This window comes from Eumetopias jubatus, unplaced genomic scaffold (assembly GCF_037043125.1).
Source record: "Eumetopias jubatus isolate StellerSeaLion01/CBP00866 unplaced genomic scaffold, mEumJub1_p1.0 scaffold_8, whole genome shotgun sequence".
Taxonomy (NCBI): domain Eukaryota; kingdom Metazoa; phylum Chordata; class Mammalia; order Carnivora; family Otariidae; genus Eumetopias; species Eumetopias jubatus.
The window spans coordinates 55,633,369-55,645,531 of record NW_028274814.1 but is presented as its reverse complement, the minus strand read 5'-3'; the positions used below and the strand labels follow the sequence as shown (position 1 = coordinate 55,645,531).

At 37.5% G+C, this 12,163-nt stretch overlaps 1 protein-coding gene across 1 annotated transcript in view; it reads right to left on the bottom strand.

Moving 5' to 3' along the window:
* AEBP2 (AE binding protein 2) overlaps positions 1-12,163 on the bottom strand; it is a 68,660-nt gene that overhangs the window by 18,846 nt on the left and 37,651 nt on the right. The window lies entirely within an intron of this gene.

Genomic DNA, 12,163 nt, shown 5'->3' with positions numbered 1-12,163 from the left:
ACAGCCTCCCTGCCAAGCAAGGACCCTGATGCGGGACTCGATCCTGGAACCCTGGGATCATGACCTGAGCCAAAGGCAGAAGCTCAGCCAACTGAGCAACCCAGGTGTCCTAGTAAGTTGTTTTTGGCTTGTTTTTTTTTTTTTAAGATTTTATTTATTCATTTGAGACAGAGATAGAGAGAGAGAGCATGAGCAGGGGGAGAGGGAGAGGGAGAAGCAGGCTCCCCGCTGAGCCAGGAGCCCGATGTGGGGCTTGATCCCAGGACTGTGGGATCATAACATGAGCCAAAGGCAGACGCTTAACCATCTGAGCCACCCAGGCACCCCAAAGTTGTTTTTAAATCAAAGAATTAGATATCCTGGGGTGCCTGGGTGGCTCAGCTGGTAATGGCTCATGACCTCATGGGTAGTGGGATCAAGCTCCACATCAGCTCCGCGCTCAGCTTGGGATTCTCTCCCTCTCTGCCCCTCCGGCCAAACACATGCTTTCTCTAAAATAAATAAAGCTTAGGAAAAAAAAAAGAATTAGATATCCTAACAACTACTTAGGACTCTTAGATTTTTAAAATTATTTTTTTATCTTAATGATATATACTACTTCAAGACCTTCGGCAGCCTCCCTACTGTTCTACACTGTTTTAACAGGGAAGATAGACAGTAATACTGATTTTTTTTAAGATTTTATTAATTTATTTAAAAAAAAGATTTTTATTTATTTATTTGACAGAGAGAGACACAGTGAGAGAGGGAACACAAGCAGGGGGAGTGGGGGAGGGAGAAGCAGACTCTCCGCCGAGCAGGGAGCACGATGTGGGACTCGATCCCAGGACCCTGAGATCATGACCTGAGCCGAAGGCAGACGCTTAACGACTGAGCCACCCAGGCGCCCGATACTGACTTTTAAACTACTAGATCCAATTGCTCAGAGAAGACTTATGCCCAGGGTTGGTCTTATGCAACTCTCTATAAGTTCCATTAAATAATGCTCTTTAGCCTTCTGCACTTGCCAAATTGAGAAAACAAAAGGTTAACTCTCCAAGTCCCCTGGCAGAGCACTATCCCACAATGAATGCAGAATGTTTGAATATCACTAAAAACATAGTACACAAATTAGCTATAGTACAAGTGTGTGACTTCTAACAAATAAATGTTACTAATTAAAACAAACACCATTTTCAAAATGATCCCCAAACAGCAAAATCCACAGCTGGATTTCTGGTGGCTTTTCTAGTAATAACTCATCCAATTTACTTAGCTTCTGACTTAACAACCAAACTCCAAGCATGCACATCGGTCCTGCTGAATACCAAATAAGTCCATCACATTAGTCCTAAGTGGTTCAACTTATATTAGAATTTATCTAGATAATACCACAAAAAATCTACGTTTCCAGGCTCTTTCTTTCAATCCAGGCACCTTTACCATTTTAAACTTTTAAAAAAAAACACAGTACAACTCTGTTGGTAGAACTCTGTTGGTAGAGATCGTACCTTTATTCACAAAGTCCCTCTAAATCTACCCAACTTTAAAAAAGCTCATCTTCCTGTGAGGATATCCTGACACTTTACTGCTTACCTAGATACTTATCCCAACTCATCCTTTCTCCAAGCATTCTGAAGGCAACAATATACTTTTACGAATATATATATATATATATATATATATATATATATATATCCAGAAGCACCTTACAAATCATAGCTATTTCTAAATATATCTGAAGAACTAAACTACTTAGAGATTCTGATAAAACTGATGCTGGCTGAAATATTTCACAGCAAGCTCCTTATACAGTGCCATTCATAATTATTCTATTTATTTTGATAGACAAGAGACATTTTATGGGCTCTAATGGTACTCAGCATTACTAATAAAAATCTTTGCCCATTCTAAGGTGCACACTAAGAGGCAGAGGAATGAGTCAACGTTTTAGTTCAAATATTTATCTATTCTATGTACTATGTAAGATGCTAAAAGTAGGGGCGCCTGGGTGGCTCAAATGGTTAAGCATCTGCTTTCGGCTGGGGTCGTGATCCCAGGGTCCTGGGATGGAGCCCCACATCAGGCTCTTGGCTCAGCGGGGAGGCTGCTTCTGCCTCTGCCCCTGCTCATGCTATCTCAAATGAATAAAGTCTTTTAAAAAAAAATTCTACAAGTATAAGAATGAATACTTAAGTTCCCACCCTTAAAGTGCTTACATGTGGTCAGTAAACATATGTAATGACAACTTCAACTACATTCAGGGGTAAAGGACAGAAAGGAGCAATCACCCCTATCCAGTGTTTTATTTTTTGTTTATTTGAGAGAGAAAGAGAAAGAGAGAGTGCACGAGAGGGGGTAGGGTCAGAGGGAGAAGCAGACTCCCCACCGAGCAGGGAGTCCAAGGCAGTACTCGATCCCAGGACTCCAGGATCATGACCTGAGCCGAAGGCAGTCGCTCAACCAACTGAGCCACCCAGGCGCCCCCTATCCAGTGTTTTAAAATTAGTATTCCATTTAATTCTTACAATGACCCTATCAATAGTGTCCTCAGAGAGCCTGCATCAAGAATGTTCAGCCACAGATTGACAATGAAAAGTTTAGCAACTAATGGTTACTGAATTCTCAGAATTTAAAAATTTACTATGTATATGTTGAGTGCCAAGAAATAATTGCTTTAAAAATTTCCATCTCCTATGGGGCACCTGGGTGGCTCAGTCGTTAAGCGTCTACCTTCGGCTCAGGTCATGATCCCAGGGTTCTGGGATCGAGTCCCACATCAGGCTCCCTGCTCCGCAGGAAGCCTGCTTCTCCCTCTCCCACTCCCCCTGCTGTGTTCCTGCTCTCGCTATGTCTCTGTAAAATAAATAAATAAAATCTTTAAAAAAAAAAAACTTCCATCTCCTATAGATTACCAATAGAACACTGTCTACTACAAAATCCACTACGCAAATGTTGCTAAACACTTTAAGAATACTCTAACCAAGAAACAAAACTTTAATTTTATTTAATTTTTATTAATTGAGGTGAAATTCACAGAACATACCATTTTTTTTTAAGATTTTATTTATTTATTTGAGAGAGAGAATGAGATAGAGAGGGAGCATGAGAGGGGGGAGGGTCCGCCTCTCCCTAACCAACTGAGCCACTCAGGTGCCCAAACATACCATTTTAAAGTGTACAATTCAGTGGTCTTTAGTGCATTCACAATGTTGTATAACCACGAGCTAGCTCCACATCCTTGCCAACACTTGTTATTTTCAGTTTATTTTATTAAAATCATCCTAGTATGAAGTAGTAACTCACTGTGGTTTTTATTTGTATTTCCTTAATAACCATTTAATTAAAAAAAAAAAGAATGTCTTTTTACTGTAACAGTTAAGACCAGCCCTTCCACTTTAACTTTCAATTTAATACCTGATACTCAATTTCACTACTGAAAAACTCTTAAGTATATCTGAACAGCCTGGTATGTGAATCTACCTCTCCAATTGCAAATTCTGTGAAATTTAAATAAAGATGAAATGTTTAGCATCTGAACTGAGAATGCTTAAGTAGAATTACCCTAATGGGTTAGTTTTACACTGTCCAATACATTTTAGGCATTGGACACATATAGTTAGTGAGCACTTGAAATGTGGCTATTCCAAATTGTAAAGAATTTTAAGTATAAAATACACACTGAGGGTACCTGGGTGGCTTGTAGGTTAAGCGTCTGCCTTGGGCTCAGGTCATGATCCCTGGGTCCTGGGATCAACTCCCTGCTCTGCGGGGAGTCTGCTTCTCCTTCTCCCTCTGCCCCTCCCCCTCGCTTATGCCCGCTCGCTCTCTTTCAAAATAAATAAATAAAATCTTAAAAAAATAAAACACACACTGAATTTTGAAGATTTAGTACCCAAAAAAGCAAAAAATTTCACTAACTTTGTATACTGCTAAGATGTTGAAATAATAATAAAATGAGTTAAGTCAAAAATACTGCTTAAATTATTTTCATCTATTTCAATTATTTTAATGAAGCACTGGAAAATCTAAAACGATATACTTGGTTCACACATATTTCTATTATACAGTACTGCCACAGAATAAAGCCATACAGTATTTATTTCTCTTACTTTTCAATTTTAGAAAATATCATCCCTGTATTTCCTAACACCTAGTTAAAAACATACATTGTCCTCTGTGGCCCCTGTGTCATGTGATTTAAGGAATACAAATTTGTTGAAAAACTCTACTACAATTAAGGCAGACATGACAGTTCACATCCAAGCCCTCAGGTTTAAATTCAGGACTTTGTGATATAACTCCACCCAGGAATATCCTTAAATATAAGAGTCCCAGTAGGGTAGCCAATTCATTTTGTCCCAGAATCCTTCAATACTTCAACGAACAGGCCCTCATAGCATCTAGAACTGAATAAATATTACAAGTGTATTTTAATCAGCAATGCTTCAATGTTCTGGAAATTAATAATGAGAATTCTAAAAGAAAACAGTTTTGATTTTAACCATTCATCCATCAAGAATCATAAATAAATCTAAACAAGAAAACACAAAAGTACGAGAATTCAGAATAAGTACTTTAAAAAAGAAATAACAGAATTACACACATTTCACTTAAATACAAATTCTTTTACCCGAGAAGAGAAAATAATTTTAAGCATCATCTAATGAATATTCCATTCATTAGGTATGTATCACAGAGAACAAGGGGAGAGACATTTGAGCTATTGCCTCAAATGGCCTTTCATTCCTCTCAACATGAGCATCTCACGGTCCTGAGTATGATTTTAATGTTCAAATAAGTCATGTTTTAACCAACACATAAAATGACCCCTTAATTCAAGCCACCACTCTGATGTTCTGATTTCAACAATCAGGGAAAAATCTGGTTGTTGGACACCCAATGTTTTAAATGACCTATCTTCCCAAATCCATGAAATACTCATGTTGGCTACTGTTGTGGTCAAGTAGCTGTTCTAAAATGTGAAACATGGAATCGCTGGCTTTGTTTTTTTTCCAAATGTGTTTGAATGTAGTAATAATGAGACTATCTTTGCTAGTACTGTCTTATTCATACATTCCGAGAAGTGCTATGAAAATCTAGGAGGGGCTACTGAAACACAGAGCAGAAAACATCAGTTTCACAGAAGATAGATTAGTATTTATTAGCAGGTGATCTAAAGAAAAATAAAAATTCCTGATAGAAATGTTGGTTTCTTAGTTGTGACAAATGTACCACAGTACTCTGAGGTAACACCCAGGGAAACAAAGTAGGTGAAGGTATATGGAAACTCTCTGTACTATCTTTTCTTTGCAACTTACTTTCCTGTAAATCTAAAATTTTTCCAAAATAGAAAGCTTTTAAAAATTACAAGCCGGGGCGCTTGGGTGGCTCAGTAGGTTAAGCATCTGACTTCGGCTCCGGTCATGATCTCAGGGTCTTGGAATGGAGCCCTGCATTGGGCTCCCTGCTCAGCAAGGAGACTGTTTGTCCCTCTGCACGCCCCCACTCGTGCTCACGCTCTCTTAAATAAATAAAATCTTAAAAAAAAAAAAAAAATTCCAGGCAGAAAGCACAGCCTATACAAAGCCACAATGATGGGGTGCCTGGGTGGCTCAGTCGTTAAGCATCTGCCTTTGGCTCAGGTCATGATCCCAGGCCCCTGGGATCAAGCCCTGCATCCGGCTCCCTGCTCCACGGGAAACCTGCTTCTCCCTCTCCCATTCCTCCTGCTTGTGTTCCCTCTCTCGCTGTGTCTCTTTCTGTCAAATAAATAAATAAAATCTTTAAAAAAAAATTCTTAAAAAAAAAAAAACACAATAAGCGTGATCCACTTGAGACCTACAAGTAGTATATAGTATAGCTACATCATTATAGTAAGGGAATGAATAGAGTTAAGGAGGTAAATAACAGATATGAAGACCCCATTATGCATCATGCTAGGAAATAGGGATTTTAATTTGGAGAGAGTGAGAAGTTACCATCTATTTAAAACTGAGTGACTAGGGGTGCCTGGGTGGCTCAGTTAAGCTTCTGCCTTTGGCTCAAGTCATGATCTCAAGGTCCTGGGATTGAGCCCCACAGCAGACTCTCTGCTTCTCCCTCTCCCTCTGCCGCTTTCCCCACTCTTGTGCACTGGGCTCTCTCTCTCTCTAATAAATAAATAAAATCTTAAAAAAGAAAAAAAAAACATGGGTGACTAATAGAATCACAAAAGATAAACTGGGGGTAAAAAAGTAGGGAGAGGGGCGCCTGGGTGGCTCAGTCATTAAGCATCTGCCTTCAGCTTGGGTCATGATCCCAGAGTCCTGGGTTAGAGCCCCACATCAGGCTTCCTGCTCCGTGGGAAGCCTGCTTCTCCCCTCTCCCACTCCCCCTGCTTGTGTTCCCTTTCTCGCTGTCAAATAAATAAATAAAATCTTTAAAAAAAAAAAAAAGAGTAGGGAGAGAAGTAGCAGTCATATTCAAAATACACTGAGGGTCAAATTGACAGGATTTGCTAATGCATTTATGGGAGTACAGGAGAAGTTCTTTAAGAGAGGAATCAAGAATGACACAGGGCTCTTAAAGCCAGAGCCCTTGATGATCTTACTATTTACTGAGTCTAGAGTAGAATCATGTCTGCAATGAAAAACCTCATGATTTTCTACATGTAAATTTCAAAATACTCTATTATACATCCAAGCCAAATATTCCATTCTGGAATCCAAGAGGGAATATTGTTAGGGCTAGAGATAAACATCTGAGAGTAATCAGAATATAGATAATATTTAATAGTATTTAAAACCAAAGGACACCTAGGGTAAGAACTTTAAGAAAAGAGAGCACTCTCCAACATTTAGAAGTCAGGTAGAGCAGAAGCCAGCAAAGGTGACTAGACAGAGCAGCCAGTGAGTTTGGAAATAGGGGTGGGAAGGATGAAGAACAGGCAAGTGTAGCATCAAGGAGGCCTGGAAAAGAAAGTTTACATCAATAAAAACAAGATCCCAAATGCAACATGCACACAGTATACACAGAATAACTTTTTGTCCTTCTATTTTTTTCTCCCTTTTCAAGGACCACTGAACTGGTAGCTGCATTTACCATAGCAATGCTATTAGTACAAGGTACCCCATAAGAGAAATACCTTGTAGAACAGTGGTTCTTAAGCCTAGGTGCACATCCAAGTCGCCCAATTTTTTTCATTATAGCAAAATGCCTGGCTGCATGCTCCAGATTCTAATTTAATTGGTCACAGATGCAACTCAAGCACAGGATTTGGACATCCAGTGGCAGCACAGTTCACACAGTAAAGGAAAAACTACTTGATTCTTACCACCTTTCTAAATAATGAGATCACGATCATCCTCCAATGGTGACCAATTAAGTTTTTCTTTTGGAGGAAGAAAGGGAATCATTTTTTGTCTTTTAGAATCATGGTGATCACTGCAGTTATTATTCTTATTTATAGTCAAATATTACCATGTTTGGTCAGCAGGAGCATCCTAAACACTGGCTGCCAAGGCTAGGGAACACGAGAGCTTCAAATACAGACACACAAACATACAAAATGTCAAAGACAAATTAAAGAAAGACAGCACAGGGTATTTAAAGCTTCGTGTTACTACAGAGAATGTCTGTTGAAAATCAAAAGATTCGGGATGCTGGGTGGCTCAATTGGTTAAGCGTCTGCCTTCAGCTCAGTCATGATCCCAGGGTCCTGGGATCAAGTCCCACATCAGGCTCCTTGCTCAACGGGAAGCCTGCTTCTCCCTCTGCCTGCCGCTCCCCCTGCTTGTGCACTAGCAAGCTCTCTCTCTGACAATAAAATCTTAAAAAAAAAAAATCAAAAGATTCTTACCAAAAAAAAGCTATATATATGAGGTGATGGATGTGTTAATTAATCAGATGGAGAAAATCCTTTCATCACAACTGTATATACATATCAAATCATCATGATGTATAATTTAAATATCTTACAATTTCATTTATCAATTATACCTCAAAAAGCTGGGGGGCCCCCTCAGGCAGTATAATAAATAAATACATACATACATACATAAAATTATCGGCATCAACTACTACTATCATAAAGGAATAAGAGAAGGAAATTATTTCATCATCCATCACAGTGATGGTGCAATAACAGTATCTTTCACTACACAACAAATTACCAGAATTAACCTGTATGCACAACTATAAGGATATCATAGTTTAAGTCCGATTTGATAAAATTTCTTTTCTCTTTATCAACAATTTAGGCTAGGATCTTGATTCCAAAACACCTAAAAAGATAGGCTATTTAATGTACCAACCTTGAAAGTAAGTTTGAGTTTTTCAAGCACTACTCCAACACAACAAGAAGTCATTCAAATATGTCGATATTATGAACATAATCAATCATGCTGAGCTATAGTAGACTAGTTGCTGAGGAAAAGTTACAATAAATAAATTAACCCAAGACAAGTAAATAACTGTACTATGTTCAAAGTAAACAAATACTGGAGGAGGGGAGAAATGTGTGTGCAAAGTAAAAGTACATATTAATAAGCTTATCTAATAAAAAGTACAACTATGTAATTTCTAACATATACAAATTTACCAAGACAAACCAATGCCTCATTAGCAATAAAGGAAATCAAAACAATCACTAAACATATTGTATATAACTACTTTTTCTTTTCCTCAGTTAAGTAATATACATATTTCTAAGCATGGTAGGGTTAAAGTCACTTAGCTATCATAAAGCTTAACACCAGATAACTAACAAGAATCAAAATTAAAATTGAGAAGGGAAAAAAAAGGCCAAGAATAGTTTAAAATATTCCCATACCCTACTACTGTAAACACATGTAATTATTTTCTCTTAAAGATTTTAAGTAATCTCCACACCCAATGTGGAGCTCCAACTTAAAACCCCAAAAGATCAAGAGTCCTACCCCCTCTACCGACTGAGCCAGCCGGGCATCCCAAAACATGTAATGTTTTCCAAACCCTTAATTATGAAAATGTTTCACTAATTTAACAAAATGGAAGCAGCAACTCCCCTTCCCACAAACCCTAAATGTATATATTATGCAGATGTATATATATATATGATAAAGTGAACATAAGGGTGGGGCAATCTTACCCAGGAATAATCTTTGCACTTTAATTATCAAAGATAAATATTACAAAAACCCTTGGCAAAAAAGCTATTATTTACATTTAGTAGTTGATTTTACAAAACTAAAATTCATAATGAGCTAACATGATCAATTATTTTCATAGGATACATATAAAAGCCAATTCCATCAAGTGATCTAGGTAACATCATCTATAATGGAACAAATTGTCATCAGGTACCCCTTAAAGTGATACAGTGAGAATTTTGTTCTATTTTCTCCAAAACTGCATTAACCAAATCTCATCATTACAAAAAACCAAACAAGCCCAAAATGGGAGTATACAAAATAAAAGGTTTCTACTCTTCAAAACTATCAGTGACATAAAAGATAAAAAAAAAAAAGGTTGAGGAAACTTTAAGATTAAAGGAGTCATGAAAACTAAATGCAATGCATGATCCCCAATTGGATTCTAAGCAGAGGAAAAAAAACTACTACAAAGGATATTATTGGGACTTAGTGCAACTTCAATACTAATAGCATCAATGTTAAATTTCTGGGTCTTGATAATTATACTAAGGTTATGTAAATTAATATCCTTGTTCTTAGGAAATGCACACACTGAAGTATTTAGGGATTCTGTTCCTCTCAACTGTTCTCCAAAAAGTGGGGGCGGGGGGGTAGGCAGGCAGGGAAGGAAGGAGAAAGAGGGAGAGACTGGGGTAGGAAGGTAGACAGATGGAGAGACAAATGATGGATAGATATGAGCAAATGTAGCAAAATGACAACTGGTAAATCGGGGTTACGGTATATGGCATTTTATACATTAATGTATGACAAAGAAAATGTATGAGAGTTTTCCATCTTCTCTGGAAGCTGAAATTATTTCAAAATTCAGTTTAAAAATTCTGCCTTTCAAAAAAAAAAAAACACCATAAAAAAAGTCAAGAAAAACAATGTCAAAATGGGGGAAATTAACTCCTATCACAGCAGGGAAATGATGTTTTTCCTACTTAATAAAGATGAATAGGTTAACAAGATTTCCATTCTAAAAATAACAAAATCGGGGCGCCTGAGTGGCTCAGTCGGTTAGCATCTGACTTGATTTTGGCTCACGTCATGATCCCAGGGTCATGAGATCGAGCCCCGCATCAAACTCCATGCTCAGTATGGGGTCTGCTGGGGATTCTCTCTCTCTCCCTCTGCTCATACTAAATAAATAAATAAATAAAATCTTTTAAAAATAAAAATACAAAAACAATACAGGAAAAAGAGTAATGCAAATATATAAAAATATATTTACATTGTTTTTACACTGCATATATCTACATATATATGTAGAAATATATGGTAGTATCACTACACAGAAACTTCTTGATGGCAGAATAAACAAAAGCTTATGAGAAATGACAAGTTAGACCAAGTATCTATTACATGCAGGAAATGTGTACATTTAATATTAAGGTTTATATAAATCAGGAAGAAAAACTCCCAATAGAAGGGCAAAGCAACCAAATAATCAATTTAGAGGAAAAAATACCAATAGCCAGAACATGTAAAGATACTCAAATCTTGCTAGTAATCAAAAAAATGTGTTTGGTAAATTGGCAAAGATAAAATAATGCCAATTATTGTCAATAATTATTGCCAAGCTTCAGGAAGACTAGAGAAACAGCACTATATTATATACACTGCTAGGTGGACTATAAATTGGTATGGTTTTCTGGAGGGGGAATTTAATAATACCTATCAAAAGCAAGTCTATATATGTACTCTTCGAACTAGTGAAATAGCTTCTAGGAATTTATATTAGCTCCCAAAAGGAGTTTATAAAAATATGTTCATTGATTACATTGTTCTTTATATTGGGGATAACTGGACCAAAAAAGATCCATCAAGAAAGGACTAATTAGGGATGCCTAGGTGGCTCAGTCGGTTAAGCATCTGCCTTCATCTCGGGTCATAATCCCAGGGTCCTGGGATCGAGTCCTGCATCAGGTTCCCTGCAGCAGGGAGCCGGCTTTTCCCTCCCACTCTGCCTGCCACTGCCCTTGCTCATGTGCACTCTCTCTCTCTCTCTCTGACAAATAAATAAATCTTAAAAAAAAAAAGAAACAAAGACAGAAAAAAGAAAGGACTAATTAAGAGCACCTGGGTGGCTGTTGGTTAAGCCTCCTACTCTTAATTTCTGCTCAGGGTCATGAGATCAAGTCCCGTGTTGGGCACCATGGTCAGTGGGGAATCTGCTTGAAATTCTTTCTCTCCCTCTCCCCCCACTCTCTTTCAAATAAATAAATCTTTAAAAAAAAAAAAAGGACTGATTTAAATATAATAAACTATCACATAGGAATAGCATACAACCAGGGGTGCCTGGGTGGCTCAGTTGGTTAAGCGTCTGACTTCGGCTCAGATCATGATCCCAGGGTCCTGGGATTGAGCCCCGCATTGGGATCCCTGCTCAGTGTGGGGGGGGCTGCTTCTCCCTCACCACCTGCCCCTCCCCACCACTCATGCTCTCTCTCAAATAAATAAAATCTTAAAAAAAAAAAAGTATACAACCATTAAAAAGTAATATTCATTGATGTGAAACAATGCCCAATATAGAACTGAAGACGTAAGCTACATGTAGGTGCAAAATGATTCAATTTATTTATTTCATACATATCTTAAGAAATCCAGTATGTACTACAGAATAAACAATGGTTTTCTATAGATGTTATAGTACCACTATCTTCCTGAAGGTTTTTAGTATCAAATCTTTAAAATAGTAGCTGGTATTACATTTATAACATTTATTTCCATGTGACAAAGTGGAAGAGCTAGACTCTACTAGGAATTAAGAAAAAACTTTGTTGGCTGTGAAATTTCAAAGTCTGTCATAATCAGGCAACATTAGGTGCTGTACTAAGCCCTTCCTTTCCCTATTCTCCATCCCTTTTCTTTATTCAGACTTCATCCTGAAGAATTAACAACTTTAAATATTTTCAGTAAAGACAGTGCACATTTTTAAAAATTCATCATCAAGATGATTTTATCAATTATCCACACCAAAGCACCACTATAAAGCAGCCACATTATTTTTTTAAGGTATGAATAAAACT